The sequence below is a fragment of the Solanum tuberosum genome, unplaced genomic scaffold, assembly GCF_000226075.1.
Source record: "Solanum tuberosum cultivar DM 1-3 516 R44 unplaced genomic scaffold, SolTub_3.0 scf00430, whole genome shotgun sequence".
In the NCBI taxonomy this organism is placed as follows: Eukaryota; Viridiplantae; Streptophyta; class Magnoliopsida; order Solanales; family Solanaceae; genus Solanum; species Solanum tuberosum.
This window is the reverse complement of record NW_006239366.1, coordinates 262,225-277,491: the sequence shown is the minus strand read 5'-3', so window position 1 is coordinate 277,491 and position 15,267 is coordinate 262,225. Positions and strand designations below refer to the sequence as shown.

Below are 15,267 nucleotides of genomic sequence, written 5' to 3'. Positions count from 1 at the left end.
CAGGCCGGGCGAGCCCATTTTTTATGTGGGCCAGAAAATGGTCGGCCCAGCCCACAAGTGTGTGGGCTACGGGCTTTGTCGGGTCAACCCTCTTTTCTAAAAAGTATATTTTTTATAATTTTTTAAATTAAATTATAATTTAAAAATATCGACTAGTGTTACTACTTTTTAATCAAATACACAAATAAAATTATTTATATAATATTTATTAAGTTTGATTTCAAGTAAAAACATAAATAGCTAAATAGAAATATTAACCTAATTGTTTTCCAATAATCATAATAAGACACAAAAACTATGATACTATTTCATAGGCTATGGCCTATGTAGTGATTCCCTAGAAATTTTAGGAACTTTATTTTATGTAGTACATATTTTATAATCATAATTTGTATTTTAATTGTAATATTTCAAACTTTAAATAGATTTTGAGTGTAGACTCCTGTTATTTTAAATACTCTATTTTATTTTTATTTTTAATTAATTTTTATTTTACCCACGGGTCTGGCCTATCCATATTTCTCAAGCCCCACAAATCGACAAGCTTATTTAGGCTGAGCTAAAAAGTCTTTTTCTTAAATGGGCTCCAAAAATCGTAGCCCAGCTCTATCAAATCACGAGTTAGGCCAGACTGGCCTAACGGGCCTACCCCATATTGACGGCTCTATCTTTGACAGGCTATTTGGTGAAGTTTGGGAGCTCATTGGTGTCCTGGAAATCAAAGAAACAACAGACAATATCAAAAAGCTCTGCAGAAGCAGAGATAGAAGTATGGCTTCAGTTGTGGCTGAAACTACATGGTTGCTAGGCATGTTCCAGGAGTTAGGAGTAAAAGTAACACAACTAGTGACTATTAAGGCCCCGTTTAGCCATGCGATATGGTATCATGATATGGAATCATGAGATGAAATTGAAGTTTTGTTTGGACATGCGATATGAAATTTTTGTGTTGTATATTTTCTCATAAACATAAAAATCCCATAAGTTGTAAAAACTATTAAAATAGCCCCAATTGTTTATTCAATCTTATCAAAATAAAACAAAAATTTATAAAATCGCATAATAAATTATTACAAAGCTATTTGTTCTCCACTTGAGTAATTGTTTCATCTAACTTTAATTTAATAAAAAAAATTAGAACATAAATTAGTAGTGTACTAGTCTTTAATATAATCCTCCTACATAGTACGGACAATTTCCTCACATTGAACTTGCATTTCTCGATCATGTGACCAAGAAGACGAACCAACATTGTTACTTTGAGCCATTTGTTGGTCAATATCATACGCAACTATATTTTCATGCTCATAGACCATAAATATTTCATCACTTTAACAATCGATTGGTGTGAGTTAAAGTGACTATATGTTGGTGAGAATAATAAATTTTTAAAAGTAATGATGTGATTATAAATTTTATTTACATATGAAATAAATGGTTAATAAATATAAATGTGGGGTTGTTTTACCAAAATATAAACTCGTGAATCAATTTTTGTATTAAAATATCTCAAATCATGATATGGAATTACCATATAATTCCATATCATGGTTTTTGGAGAATATGAAATCACATCTCATGATATGGAATCAGCGTAAAATCGCATGTCCAAACGCTAATTCCATCTCACGATACCATATCGTGATATGGTATCACATGGCCAAACGCCTACTAAGAGTGATAGTAAAGCTGCTATGCAGATTGCCTCAAATTCAATATTTCATGAGCGTACAAAAGACTGTCCTTTCATTCAGGACAAAATAAAAGGACTTATTGAGACAGTATATGTGAGAATTACTGAAGATCAGCAAGAAGATTTACTAACCAAGGGATTAAGTAAGGTGCAACATTTGTATTTGATGAACAAGTTGGGAGTGTTTAATACTTTACACCCTCCAGCTTGAGGGGGAGTATTAACATGTGGCAATTATCAAGTGTTAATATTATTAGAGTTAGTTAGGCTAGTGGCAAAATGTACAGCTGGCAGGTTGTTAAGTGTAGGAGGTTGAGTCGGTTAGTTTAGATATTCCCACCGTATATATATGCAGCTTGTGTACTGATCATTACTTCTTCTTAATACAATTTTTCAATTTCTAGAAAGATCCAATTAAATGTTTCTCTGTTAATAACTTCGATCACCATTGTTGATTAGTTTGAGCTGAAGTTTAAGCTCATTGTTCATCATTTTCTCAATTCTTAGTAAGAGAATACAAGGAAAAGGGTTTTTGGAGTTATTACTATATAGTCCCATGCTTAATTCATGAGACTCAAGGGGACATATCACATAGCTTTCGTGCTCGGTTTTAAGTGAAACTAAAGCTCCACGATATTCTTTCTCATCCATATCTAATTTCTATGTACCACATACAAGTTTCCTGAAGAAGAAGTTTCAATGAATCAAGTTAAACTCTTAAATCTCATATTTTGAACAAAAAATAGAAATTAGAAAAAAAAATCACAGCTAGATACTTAACTGAATAAATTAATGTCGAGCAGAAAATTTGTGCTTAACGAGTACAAAGGGTGAGATTGTTACCGTAAATCAACCGGAGGAGAAGTTGACGGGAATCTATCACTAATAAGTCGGCACCGGCCGATCGAAAGCAGCGACGTGAAAAAAGCGAGAGGATATATATATTGGAATTAAAAATGCATTCAATAAGTTATTTCCTTATTAGTTCACTTAATTTAATTCTAAACTTAACATTTTATCCGATTTTGTGATGTAAGGTTTGTAAATATGATCAAATTTGAAAGTGTGCAAAATGAGGTGAAGAGCAAGAGATGGGCGGGGTCGTTCTTTGATCTCTACTGATTCACTAGTTTTCTACAACAAATAAGAAAATCGGGGAGCACCCATTGACCCCGACAAATTATATAGAAAATCTGCAAAAACGGGTATAGAATAGATATTAGCACCCATTAAACAAAAACACTGATGAGTTCTTTAATTCTGAGGCGAAACTTAAAGTTTCGCGTGTAGGACCTTGCTAGGTTGAGGGATCGAATCTTGCTAGCAGCCCAATTTTCTCCATAAATTACACATTTTTCTTGTAGTTCCAATTTTTATTATCGACTTTAGACATTTATTTTTTCATTAACCTTTTTTTTACTTCCGTACTTCCTTCAACTTTTTTAAAATATAACCCATTCCACTTTTAAGAAGAAAAAAAAAAGTAAAACAAGTTTTTTCTTCACAAAATACAAAAACAAGGTAACAAGATCTGGTGTTTTGATTAAAGTTAGATATTGAATTTTTTTAGAATTTCTGAAATTAGGGTTGAAAATTTTCACTGCTTATTTCTAGTAGAAAAATAGATTCAAGATATTTTTTTACTTGATCAATTAATTTAAAGTTTCAACACTTGGTGATTTATGGTTTAAATTTTTTTATTTTGAGTACTTCAATGCTTTTTAGATAAAATATAATTTATTTTATTACAACTTCTTTAATTGAAAATTAAATTGTGGAATAAATACTAATTGTGTGATTGAAGGATTTGTGCTCATTGACTCATTACAATTTACATCAGAAATATATTGTTTAGATTGATTGTCAATAGAGAGTCATGGGTTTCTATAAGAATTGATTGAACTATGTGAATTGAATCTATGGTAAAATTGAATTTTGGTTTGTAGAAATTTATCTTGTGAATCAAGATAGATAGATATGCCATAAGATTGAAAATTGGGCATTTAAGTTCTAGTTCTACTTATCAATGTGCCGGTTCACTTGTAGCTCCAAAAACTCAAAGGAAAATATTTATTCCAGATGTTGATTTAGAATCTCTTGAAGTTGACCCAGGAATTAAAAAGCCCATTGCAGGATATAATCCTAATATACGTGACGAAATTAGAAGATTCTATATCCAAAAAAAAAAAACCTTGTCAATCAAAGGAACATGAATTTCCTAAAACTCAATTTGGAAAGAAAATGCATCAATTTTGTCCTAATTAATTTAAAGTTCGTACGTGGTTGGATCGTACAACATAACAAAAGATGTTGCATTTTGCTTGTGTTGCTATTTATTTTAAATGAATGTAAAAGTCGTGGAAATATGAGTGATGCTACTTTTACAATGAATGATTTTAAAAATTGGAACAAAGCTCTTGAAAGATTTAGAGCTCATGTTGGAGATGTAAATAGTGTCTACGACAAGAGTTTCAAAAGGATGCTTGATTTAATGAATCAGTCAATACACACTTTCTTTAATTTGACAAGAAACTCAAGAAAGAAAAAAGTGAGTCTTGACGTCACTTAAGTGTTTCAGTCGATGTGATAAGATTTCTCTTGAGACTAGGGTTATCATTTCGTGGGTATGATGAGAGTCGATCTTCTTCAAATAACGATATCTTCTTAAATTTTTGCAATGGTATGGAGATATTGATCAAGATGTTGGAATCATTATTTTAAAAAATGCTCCAAAAAATAAAATGATGTGTTCCCCAACTATTTAAAAGGATATTGTTGATTCTTGTGCTAAAGAAACAATCAAAGCTATCATTGAAGACTTAGATGGAGATTATTTTGGAATATTAATTGATGAATTGAAGGATATATCACACAAGGAACAAATGACACTGAGATATGTTAACAAAGAAGACGAAGTAATAGAGTAATTTGTTGATATTATTCTTGTTAGTGATACATCTGCTCGTCATTAAAGGAGGCAATCTACGCTTTTCTTTCAGATCACTCATTAAGTCCATCTCAAATTCGTGGACAAGGTTATGATGAAGCTAACAACATGCAGGGAGAATTAATTAAATGGCCTTAAGACTTTGATTTTGAATAAGACTTCATCGACATATTGCATTCTTTGTTTTGCCCATCAATTACAGTTAACACTTGTAGTTCTTGCAAAGAAGGATTAAAATGTGGATGATTTTTTTTTTTGTTTAGTTACTAATATGCAAAATATTGTTGGAGCATCTTTTAAGCGCAAGAATTTACTTTGAGAATATCAAGCTGAAAAGTTAGAGGAGTTGCTCATATCACGTGAAGTGCATACTGGTCGAGGATTAAATCAAGAATGTGAGCTTCAATGTCTAGGTCAGATTCGTTGGAGTTCTCATTATAGAACATCGGATAGCCATATTATTCTATTTCCATCAGTTATTCATGTGCTTGAATTTACTAGATGCGAGTGTTCAAATTATATTGACAGACTTGTTGCTAAAAGTCTTGGGCGTATGATTAAGAAATTTGATTTTACTTTTATGTTGCGCTTGATGTGGAAAGTTCTAATGATGACGAATGAGTTGAGCTCCTCATTACAAAGAATGAAAGATATTGTCAATGCTATGAGATTTCTTACTCTTACAAAGCAAATTACAAAATATGAGAGATAGTGAATTTGATTTATCAATGGGTGATGTCTCATCTTGTCTTTTCTTGCTTACTTCTAAAGTAAACCAGACTGAAGACAGTAGAGAAAGAATTTTTATTACGTTATCCAGAATGTGATGCCCTTTTTGTGATAAGCATGATATAATGATTCTAGATTTGAATGGTAACTACTTTCCAGGAAAGTCCAAGCGTAAATCTCTTGATGTTACATAATCTCATCATTTGCGCGTTGACATTTTTTATGCCGTTATTGATTTGCATCTTCAAAAGCTTAATAACTGTTTTGATGTTGTGAATAGTGACTTACTTCTTGGTATGACTAGCTTGAATCCAGATAATTCATTTGGTGGTTTTGAGAAGAGCAGGATAATGAGATTGGCTGAGTATAATATGAATGAGTTTGATAGCAATAAGCTTCGAGATCTCAGTTGTCAATAATTTTATAGTTTATGTGCGGGGTTCTAACAAGAGGTTCTTCAACTTGAAGGGAATTAGTGACCTTGCTAAAGTATTGGTGAAGTCAAATCTACATCAAACTTGGTCACTTGTTTATTTGCTTATCAAGTTGACAAGTTCAGAGCCGAAAGGAAAAAAGAATCGATTTTTTTTTTCAAAAGGGCAACAAAAAAATAAAGTTCAAATAAAAAAGACAACATTTGGATAGAAGGCGAACGCCGTGATATCATATGTAGTAAGGCGCAGCCTGATCCTTACAAGGCGCATGTTGGTGTGCACCTTGTAAGGTGCATGAAATGTTTAGTTGGTACTCTAAGTTGGCAATCCCAGGCCATCACCTCTCTCTTACATATTACTTGAAGACTCAATCCAGGAAATGCTGGAAAAAAACTTCCTATTCATAAACTCCTAGTGATATACGAACAAACAAGTCGGATTTAGGATTTTAAGGTTGTGGGTGCTCTAAAAATAGTGGAGTCAAAAATATAAAAAATACATGCTAACAGTGAGATCTGAACCCTGGTTCAACAACACTAAAAGGGTTTTAAGCACCCACCCAAGAGCCATTATTCATTGGGTGCTCTATGTTAATTTTATACAAATACCTCTTAATTTCTACATAGATATATATATATATATATATATTCCGTAACGAGGTTAATGGATGCTCGAGCACCCGGCGGACTCCATGTAGGTCCGCCCCTGAGCGTAAGATATTTGCAACCATTAGCAATAATGTTATTATTCATCGTTTTCAACATATGAAAAGTCGTCAAGCATAATTATGACTTTAAAACTAGAAGTCACTTTTTTGTAATAGTAATATTACTACTAGATCATTGTGACTTGTGATTATAAGTTATTTTTTGTGACAATACTATTCATAGTTTTACCATTTACTTTTTATTGACACATTCGAGTAGCTATATATTTATATTGTGTGATAGCAAGGTATTTTATGCTAAAGGAAATGATCACCCACAACCTTTAAATCCTGAATCCGCCACTGGACTAGGAAGGAGTAATATACTATGTATATATACCTGGAATGCACAAAAAGCTCTTAGTGCTCAAGCATCCAATTAAAAAAAAAGAATATTACATATTACTGCTACTCATGAATCATTCTTGAGCTTTTACAATATAAATAGAAATAAAATGTTTTAACATAAGATACGAGAAAAAATCACTTTACAAACAGATGGACAGGACTGTTACATTGATATAATAAGAAGCTAAACCTTCTATACAGCACAAAAAGAATGGAATCCTCGCAGAAATATTTGGATCTGTACAATGTTATACTAATCGTGAATCATGATCTCCTAGCAGATTCTGCTTCATGTCCTCTATGCGATGAATCAGCTCGATCAAATCAAATGTCTTTCCATGAGCTTGTGTTTGATGAGTTGAGCAACAAGCCTGGAGCTGAAGAACAAGTTGCTCTAACAATTGCATCCGTTGAACGACTTATTTTGCCAACCAGCATCCCCGAAAACCTAAAAGAGAGACGATCACAAGAAGATTTAGAACATAAAAAGATCATTTTACTAAAATCAGACAGGTGAAAGGGAGAGTTGGAGCAACGGTAAAGTTGTTTCCGTGTGACCTATAGGTCATGGGTTTGACCCATGGAAACGTCCACTAATGGTTACATTAGGTTAGGCTATCCACATCACACCCGTTGGGTGCGGCCCTTCCCCGCTGAGATGCTTTACGCACCGGGCTGGCCCTTTTACTAAAATTAGACAAACAAAGGGTGTTCAGGAAAGACCTGATGGTAGTAATATCATCGGAGAGAGAGCACGCTGCTGCATAAACAAACCGCATTTGCCTGGACAACTGGCGAAGGAGCATCAAATGCCTGTACACCAGAAAGTTTACCAAGTTGTTTTCAGAGTGTAGAAGAACTTCATCTCACAGATTTTTCATTTAGAAGAGGCTATAAAATGTGTTGTCTCGCCGTTTTCAGCTATACCATAAATAGTTAATTGGGAACTAAAAGCAAAAAACACTACACCATTCTTCCTTTACTTTGAAGGCATGAATGCATAGATCAAGGAAGAAGGGTGGGATAGCGCCCATTGGTTGAGCATCTCTCAATAAAGGGTGTTCCCCTGTCGAACATTGATTTACTTGTGAACAAGCCTGTGGTGAAAGTATGCCTACTACTACTTTCTGAAGATTTAGAAATTCAAGCACTTCATCTCACAGTGTGACAACGGAACAAGTACATCAAAAAAGAATAAACAACAAACAGCATATATCCGTCCGTCACTACTTTTATGTCAATTCCATGAGCTTTCTTACACCAGTGTATCAACATAACTTTTTTCAACAAATATATCAACTTGAATCCTATTACCAACAATAACTAATCATACTAGAATCAAAATGGAACTGCGGCATCTACATATAATATACATCTCGAGGTTCTCTGAGGTACATACCCAATGTTTCTGATAGACCATCAACTCAAAAGAAAAGTTTCTGAAGCATAATTGCAAGAATAATATGACAATAAAATAGCAAGATACAAAGCAAATGAGACAACAAGTAGTAATACACAGAAGTATAAGAGACTTCCCACCTACTAAATATTACCCTACCTCCCACACATAAAGTGCCACATCACTTGGCTACTTACTAACCTTCTACCCTTTTTCTCGATCTCCAAACTTTCCTATCTAAGGTCATGTCCTCAGTAAGATGGCGTTGTGTCATGTCCTGCTTAATTATCTCTCCCCTAGGCCTACCTCTCCTTAACTCCAGCTACAGTTAACCTTTCTCACCTCCTTACTGGCACATCTGCGCACCTCCTTTTCACATGCCCCGAACCATCTCAACAACTTGAAAATTTTATAACAACAAAATTTGACAGCTATTTTAGTATGAATATGATTTTACGAAACCCACCAGCTTCTTAGGGGAACTGCACTTACTTTGAATGGTAGGAAATTCACAACTTTTTTTCTTGTACTAGTTTCATTATAGCACCAAACTTAATGTCATTTCAACACAAACACATGTATACCTTCAAAAGTTCTTCTACAAATGCAAGATTAGAAAAAGAATACAGACCTGTATTATTGATGTCATGTACCTATCTACTCGGGCAGCAAAATTTTGAGTTAGCTGCCTTGCAAGTTCTCGAAGAAAGTCTTCATAGTCGCCTCTAAAAATTGAAGGCAACTTAATATAAATTTCTCATGAATAACCATTAAGGACTATTCAAATCAATGGGTACATACTGATGGTCCAAACTAAATCAATGATTGTTGAAAACAGCAGTTATTCCATCAATTTCCATCAAGGGAGCAATGGATTTCAAAGTGTTCTGGCGTGTTGAAAAGTTAACTCATTATGCATCCTGAACAACATAAGGAATAAAATCTAGCAGATTAAACTTACTCGGCAAGCTTGTCTTCACACTAAGATCATCCTCATGAAGATGTTAAACCATCCGCGGGAAAGCAGCATGAGCCTGACGAGTAGAAAAAGTGAAGATCATTTCTTGATAAAGTTCAATATAAGACAAACAGATTAGATATTGATTAACCAAATTGCGAAGCGATAATTAAAGAATTTTTACTCCGCGTACAATAGAAATGGAGACTAAAATAAATCATATCTCATTCAAAATTCATATGTGACCACGAAGATGTGGGATAGAAAGGGTATATCTATTACTCTTTTTTACCCAAGCAAGTAAAGTATGATGATAAGTAGAAGAAAAGTATGAGCTCCTTCAAATATACAGTGAGCAGATCAAGAAATAGGGACTGTAAAACAAAATATTCACTGCCAACAGAGGCCTCAGGTGAAATTAACAGACCCAATAACAACAAAGTTTAGTCTAAATTATGCTCCTCTTTTAGAGATTCCAACCGAAGGCATTAGATTGAAGGTTTTAAAATTAAAGAAGATCCAGCATAAATTATAAACAAACACATCTCAGAATTTCATGATTCAGTAAATATACATGAGGGACAGCTATTAGTGAAAAGTGTTAGCATGATAGAAAACTAAATGATTGTATATATTAATGTAATTATATAGTGATATAAATTAGCATGATCATATACATTTGTTGTAAAATCATATGAATAAATATTGTGATAGAATAGCTAATTTGGAGGGATAGCAAGGCAGATTTAGAGGGATTCAATGGTAGATTTGTAGAGATAGAATAGCTGATCTTTAGGGATAGGAATGGTGGATCTTTAGGGATGTGTAATCTTTATTTTCTCTATATAATGGAAAGACTCTCTCACTTTGAGAGGCATTCAGCTGAAAATTGACACGGTATCAGAGCCTTCTCTTGGTTGTCTTGTTTCATAGAGTCATCTTTGGTTCCTTTTTAAAAAAATTGAAAATCTTGGTTTTTGGCTACCTCCTAGGAATTTTGTTCTTGGTCATTTTAGTTGCTTTCTTGAGTCTTTGTAGTTTTCATAGCTATTCAAAAGCATGAATTCACATCACTTTGTATCCTTCAATGTTCGTTTCACTGGAAAAAATTATTCTTCATGGGAGTTTCAATTTCAGTTGTTTGTCACTGGAAAAGAACTATGGGGCCATATAGATGGAAGCGATCCTGCTTCTACTGATGCAACAAAGCTAGGTGAATGGAAGATTAAATATGCTCGGGTGATGACATGGATTCTAGGGTCAATTGATCCTCTTATTGTTCTTAATCTCAAGACGTATAAGACAGCTAAGGCCATGTGGGATTACTTACAAAAGGTTTACAACCAAGATAATAGCGCAAGACGCTTTCAGTTGGAGTATGAAATTGCTAATTACTCTCAAGGAGGTCTTTCTGTTCAGGATTATTTTTTCTGAATTTCAAAACTTATGGGCTGAATTTACAGATATTGTCTATGCCAAAATACCTACTGAATCTCTATCAGTTGATTCAGGCAATTCATGAGCAAAGCAAGCGAGACCAATTTTTGATGAAATTACGCTCCGACTTTGAGAGTGTTCTCTCTAACTTGATGAATCGTGACCCGTCTCCCTCTTTGAATGTTTGCTTTAGGGAATTACTTCGTGAAGAGAAACGTCTTGTCACACAAAATGCTTTTAAGAAAGAAAATGATGTCACTGTCGCATTTGCTGCTCAAGGTAAAGGAAAGGGCAGGGATATGAGTAGAACTCAATGCTACAGTTGCAAGGAATATGGTCATATTGCTAGCAATTGTAGCAAGAAGTTCTGTAATTATTGTAAACAACAAGGACACATTATCAAAGAGTGTCCCACGCTCCCTCAAAATTGTAGGATCAATGCTTTTCAAGCTAGGATAAATGGTTCCACTGATGATAACTCATCTTCAGGACAAGTTCTTACTCCTGAAATGCTACAACAAATGATCGTGTCAGCCTTTTCAGCATTGGGATTACAAGGTAATGATGTTACATCTAATTTTTGGATTGTTGATTCAGGCGCTTCCAATCATATGACCAACTGAACGAGCATCCTAAAAAATGTTCGGAAGTATCAAGGTCCTTCACAAATACAGATTGCCAATGGTAGTAATTTACCCATTACCAAGGTTGGGGACATTACTCCAACTTTCAAGAATGTTTTTGTTTCACCAAAGCTCTCAACTAGTCTTATTTCAGTTGGACAATTCGTAGATAACAATTGTGACGTGAAGTCTCCCTCTTTGGATGTTTGCTTTAGGGAATTACTTCGTGAAGAGCAACGTCTTGTCACACAAAATGCTTTTAAGAAAGAAAATGATGTCACTGTTGCATTTGCTGCTCAAGGTAAAGGAAAGGGCAGGGATATGAGTAGAACTCAATGCTACAGTTGCAAGGAATATGGTCATATTGCTAGCAATTGTAGCAAGAAGTTCTGTAATTATTGTAAACAACAAGGACACATTATCAAAGAGTGTCCCACGCGCCCTCAAAATCGTAGGATCAATGCTTTTCAAGCTAGGATAAATGGTTCCACTGATGATAACTCATCTTCAGGACAAGTTCTTACTCCTGAAATGGTACAACAAATGATTGTGTCATCCTTTTCAGCATTGGGATTACAAGGTAATGATGTTACATCTAATTTTTGGATTGTTGATTCAGGCGCTTCCAATCATATGACCAACTCAACGAGCATCCTAAAAAATGTTCGTAAGTATCAAGGTCCATCACAAATACAGATTGCCAATGGTAGTAATTTACCCATTACCAAGATTGGGGACATTACTCCAACTTTCAAGACTGTTTTTGTTTCACCAAAGCTCTCAACTAGTCTTATTTCAGTTGGACAATTGGTAGATAACAATTGTGATGTGAATTTTTCTCGTAATGGTTGTCTTGTGCAGGATTAGGTGTCGGGGACGATAATCGCAAAGGGGCCTAAAGTTGGATAATTGTTTCCTATACATTTTTCCATTCCTCATGTTCTATCTTTTGCTTGTACTTCTACTGTTAGTAAAACCGAGGTTTGGCATAAGCGTCTAGGACATCCAAATTCTGTTGTTGTTGTCTCATTTATCAAATTCTGGTTTATTGGGAAATTAAAAATAAATTTCCAGTTGCTTCCATTGATTGTTCTACTTGTAAATTAGGCAAAAGTAAAACTCTTCCTTTTCCTAATTTTGGTAGTCGTGCTATAAAGTGTTTTGATGTCATTCATAGTGATGTTTGGGGCATTTTCACCAATTATTTCTCATGCTCATTTCAAATACTTTGTGACATTCATAGATGATTATAGTCAGTTTACATGGGTGTATTTTCTTCGATCCAAATCTGAGGTATTTTCCATGTTCAAGACATTTTTTGGCTTACATTGAGACTCAATTTTCTACATGCATCAAATTATTAAGATCTGATTCTGGTGGAGAATATGTCTTATGAATTCAAAAAATTCTTGCTAGACAAAGGAATTTTCTCACAACACTCTTGCCCATATACACCATAACAAAATGGAGTTGCTGAACGAAAAAATAGGCCTCTTTTAGATGTCACTCGTACTTTATTGATTGAGTCATCTGTACCATCTAAATATTGGGTGGAAGCTTTGTCTACTGCTGTCTATTTAATTAATAGATTGCCATCTAAAGTGCTAAATCTTGAGTCTCCATATTTTCGTCTTTATCACCAAAATCCTAACTATAGTATTTTCATACATTTGGTTGTGTTTGTTTTGTGCATTTGCCTCCTTCGCAACGCAATAAACTTTCTGTACAATCTACTAAATGTGCTTTTATGGGTTATAGTACTTCACAAAAAGGTTTTATTTGCTATGATCCATGTTCTCACAAATTTCGTATTTATAGAAATGTTGTTTTCTTTGAGAATCAGTATTTCTTTCCTACAATTGTAGATTCATCTTCTGTTTCTCCTCTTCTTCCTATTTTTGAGGATTTATCATCTTCTTTTAAGAGGTTCAAACCTGGATTTGTGTATGAACGACGTCGGCCAACTTTACCCTCTCCCGACACTGATCCGCCGCCTGAAACTGCACCACAACTAGAATCTGAGAATTCTTCAAGATCTGGTCCTCTTGAGCCTACTCGGCGATCTACAAGAGTATCTCGTACTCCCAATTGGTATGGCTTTTCCTCTACTTTATCCAACATATCTACGGTGCGAACTATTATTGCCATTGCTGCTTCACAAAACTGGTCTCTTTATCAAATGGATGTCAAAAATGCTTTTCTCCATGGTGATCTTAAAGAAGATATTTATTTGAAACCTCCACCTGGTTTGTTCTCATCGCCTATATCAGATGTATGCAAGTTGAAGCGATCTTTGTATGGATTAAAACAAGCTCCAAGAGCTTGGTTTGATAAGTTCCGGTCTACTTTGCTACAATTTTCTTTTGAGCAGAGAAAATATGACTCATCTTTGTTTCTTCAGAAAACATCTACAGACAGGAACTGATTCTTCACTAATCACTAGCCTCCAACAACAACTTAAAGATTCTTTTCATATGAAAGATCTTGGTACTCTTACTTATTTTTGGTTTGGAAGTTCATAATGTTGCTTCAGGTGTATTTCTAAACCAACACAAATATACTCAGGATCTGATTTCTTTGGCTGGTCTTCAAGTTTTCGCCTCCGTAGATACTCCACTGGAAATGAATGTCAAGTATCGTCGTGAGGAAGGCGATCTTCTTCCTGCTCCAACCATATTTCGACAATTAGTTGGGAGTTTAAATTACCTTACTATTACTCGGCCTGATATCTCTTTTGCAGTTCAACAAGTTAGTCAATTTATGCAAGCTCCCCGTCATCTCCACTTGGTGGCTGTTCGTCGCATCATTCGGTACCTTCTAGGAACATCTACTCGTGGATTGTTCTTTCCAAGTGGTTCTCCTATTCGTCTTAATGCTTTTAGTGATTCTGATTGGGCGGGATGTCCTGATACTCGTCGTTCAGTCTCTGGTTGGTGCATGTTTCTTGGAGAGTCATTGATATCTTGGAAGAGTAAAAAGCAAGATCGTGTGTCAAAATCTTCAACAAAGGCTATCGATCCATGTCTACTGCTTGCTCCGAGGTTGTATGGCTTCGTGGATTACTTGCTGAGATTGGATTTCCCCAATCTCATCCTACTCCTCTCCACGCTGACAATACAAGTGCTATTCAGATTGCTACTAATCCAGTTTTTCATGAGAGGACCAAACACATCGAAGTGGATTGTCATTATATACGAGAAGCTGTAGATAAAGGAGTCATTACTCTTCCACATGTGTCCAGTGATCTTCAAATAGCTGATGCGTTTACAAAATCCATGGCACGACAACGCCATCAGTTTCTAGTAGGCAAATTGATGCTTCTTGATCCACCAGCATCAATTTGAGGGGGGATGTTAGCATGATAGACAACTAAATGATTGTATATATTAATGTAATTATATAGTGATATAAATTAGCATGATCATATACATTTGTTGTAGAATCATATGAATAAATATTGTGATAGAATAGCTGATTTGGAGGGATAGCAAGGCAGATTTAGAGGGATTGAATAACAGATTTGTAGAGATAGAATAGTTGATCTTTAGGGATAGAATGACAGATCTTTAGGGATGTGTAATCTTTATTTTCTCTATATAATGGAAAGACTCTCTCACTTTGAGAGGCATTCAGCTGAAAATTGACATATATCCCGACTAATTATTGGTTTTTAATTTAGCAGCTTCCATTTGAGGAAGAAAGAAGAAGAATCAGCAGTCATATTGATGATTTCTTAAATGGCTTGAAGAAAATAAAGAATGAAAAAATAATTGCTTCATCAAAATTGGATGACATTGTAAAGCTAAGAATGGAGTTGAGATTCCTAAGAACATTTGTTCTGTTTGGGAATTCCAGTTTGGATTACTTTTATTACAGAATGTCCGAGAAAATAGATGAGTTCGATGAACTTAGTTGCTCACTTTTCTATCAAGATGAAGATGATAAATTAATCCTAGCGAAATGCGACATGGAGTGTCTTGCCCCTCTGCTGCT

At 34.7% G+C, this 15,267-nt stretch overlaps 1 long non-coding RNA gene across 1 annotated transcript; it reads right to left on the bottom strand.

Annotated features, from left to right (window-relative positions):
* Nucleotides 1–7,110: 7,110 nt before the first annotated feature.
* Nucleotides 7,111–9,608, bottom strand: LOC107058137 (uncharacterized). The gene is made up of 4 exons (XR_001471807.1): nucleotides 9,218–9,608; nucleotides 8,888–9,143; nucleotides 7,581–7,670; nucleotides 7,111–7,305 (listed from the first exon to the last, which is right to left on the bottom strand). It is a non-coding gene; the product is annotated as an uncharacterized lncRNA (long non-coding RNA).
* Nucleotides 9,609–15,267: the final 5,659 nt, after the last annotated feature.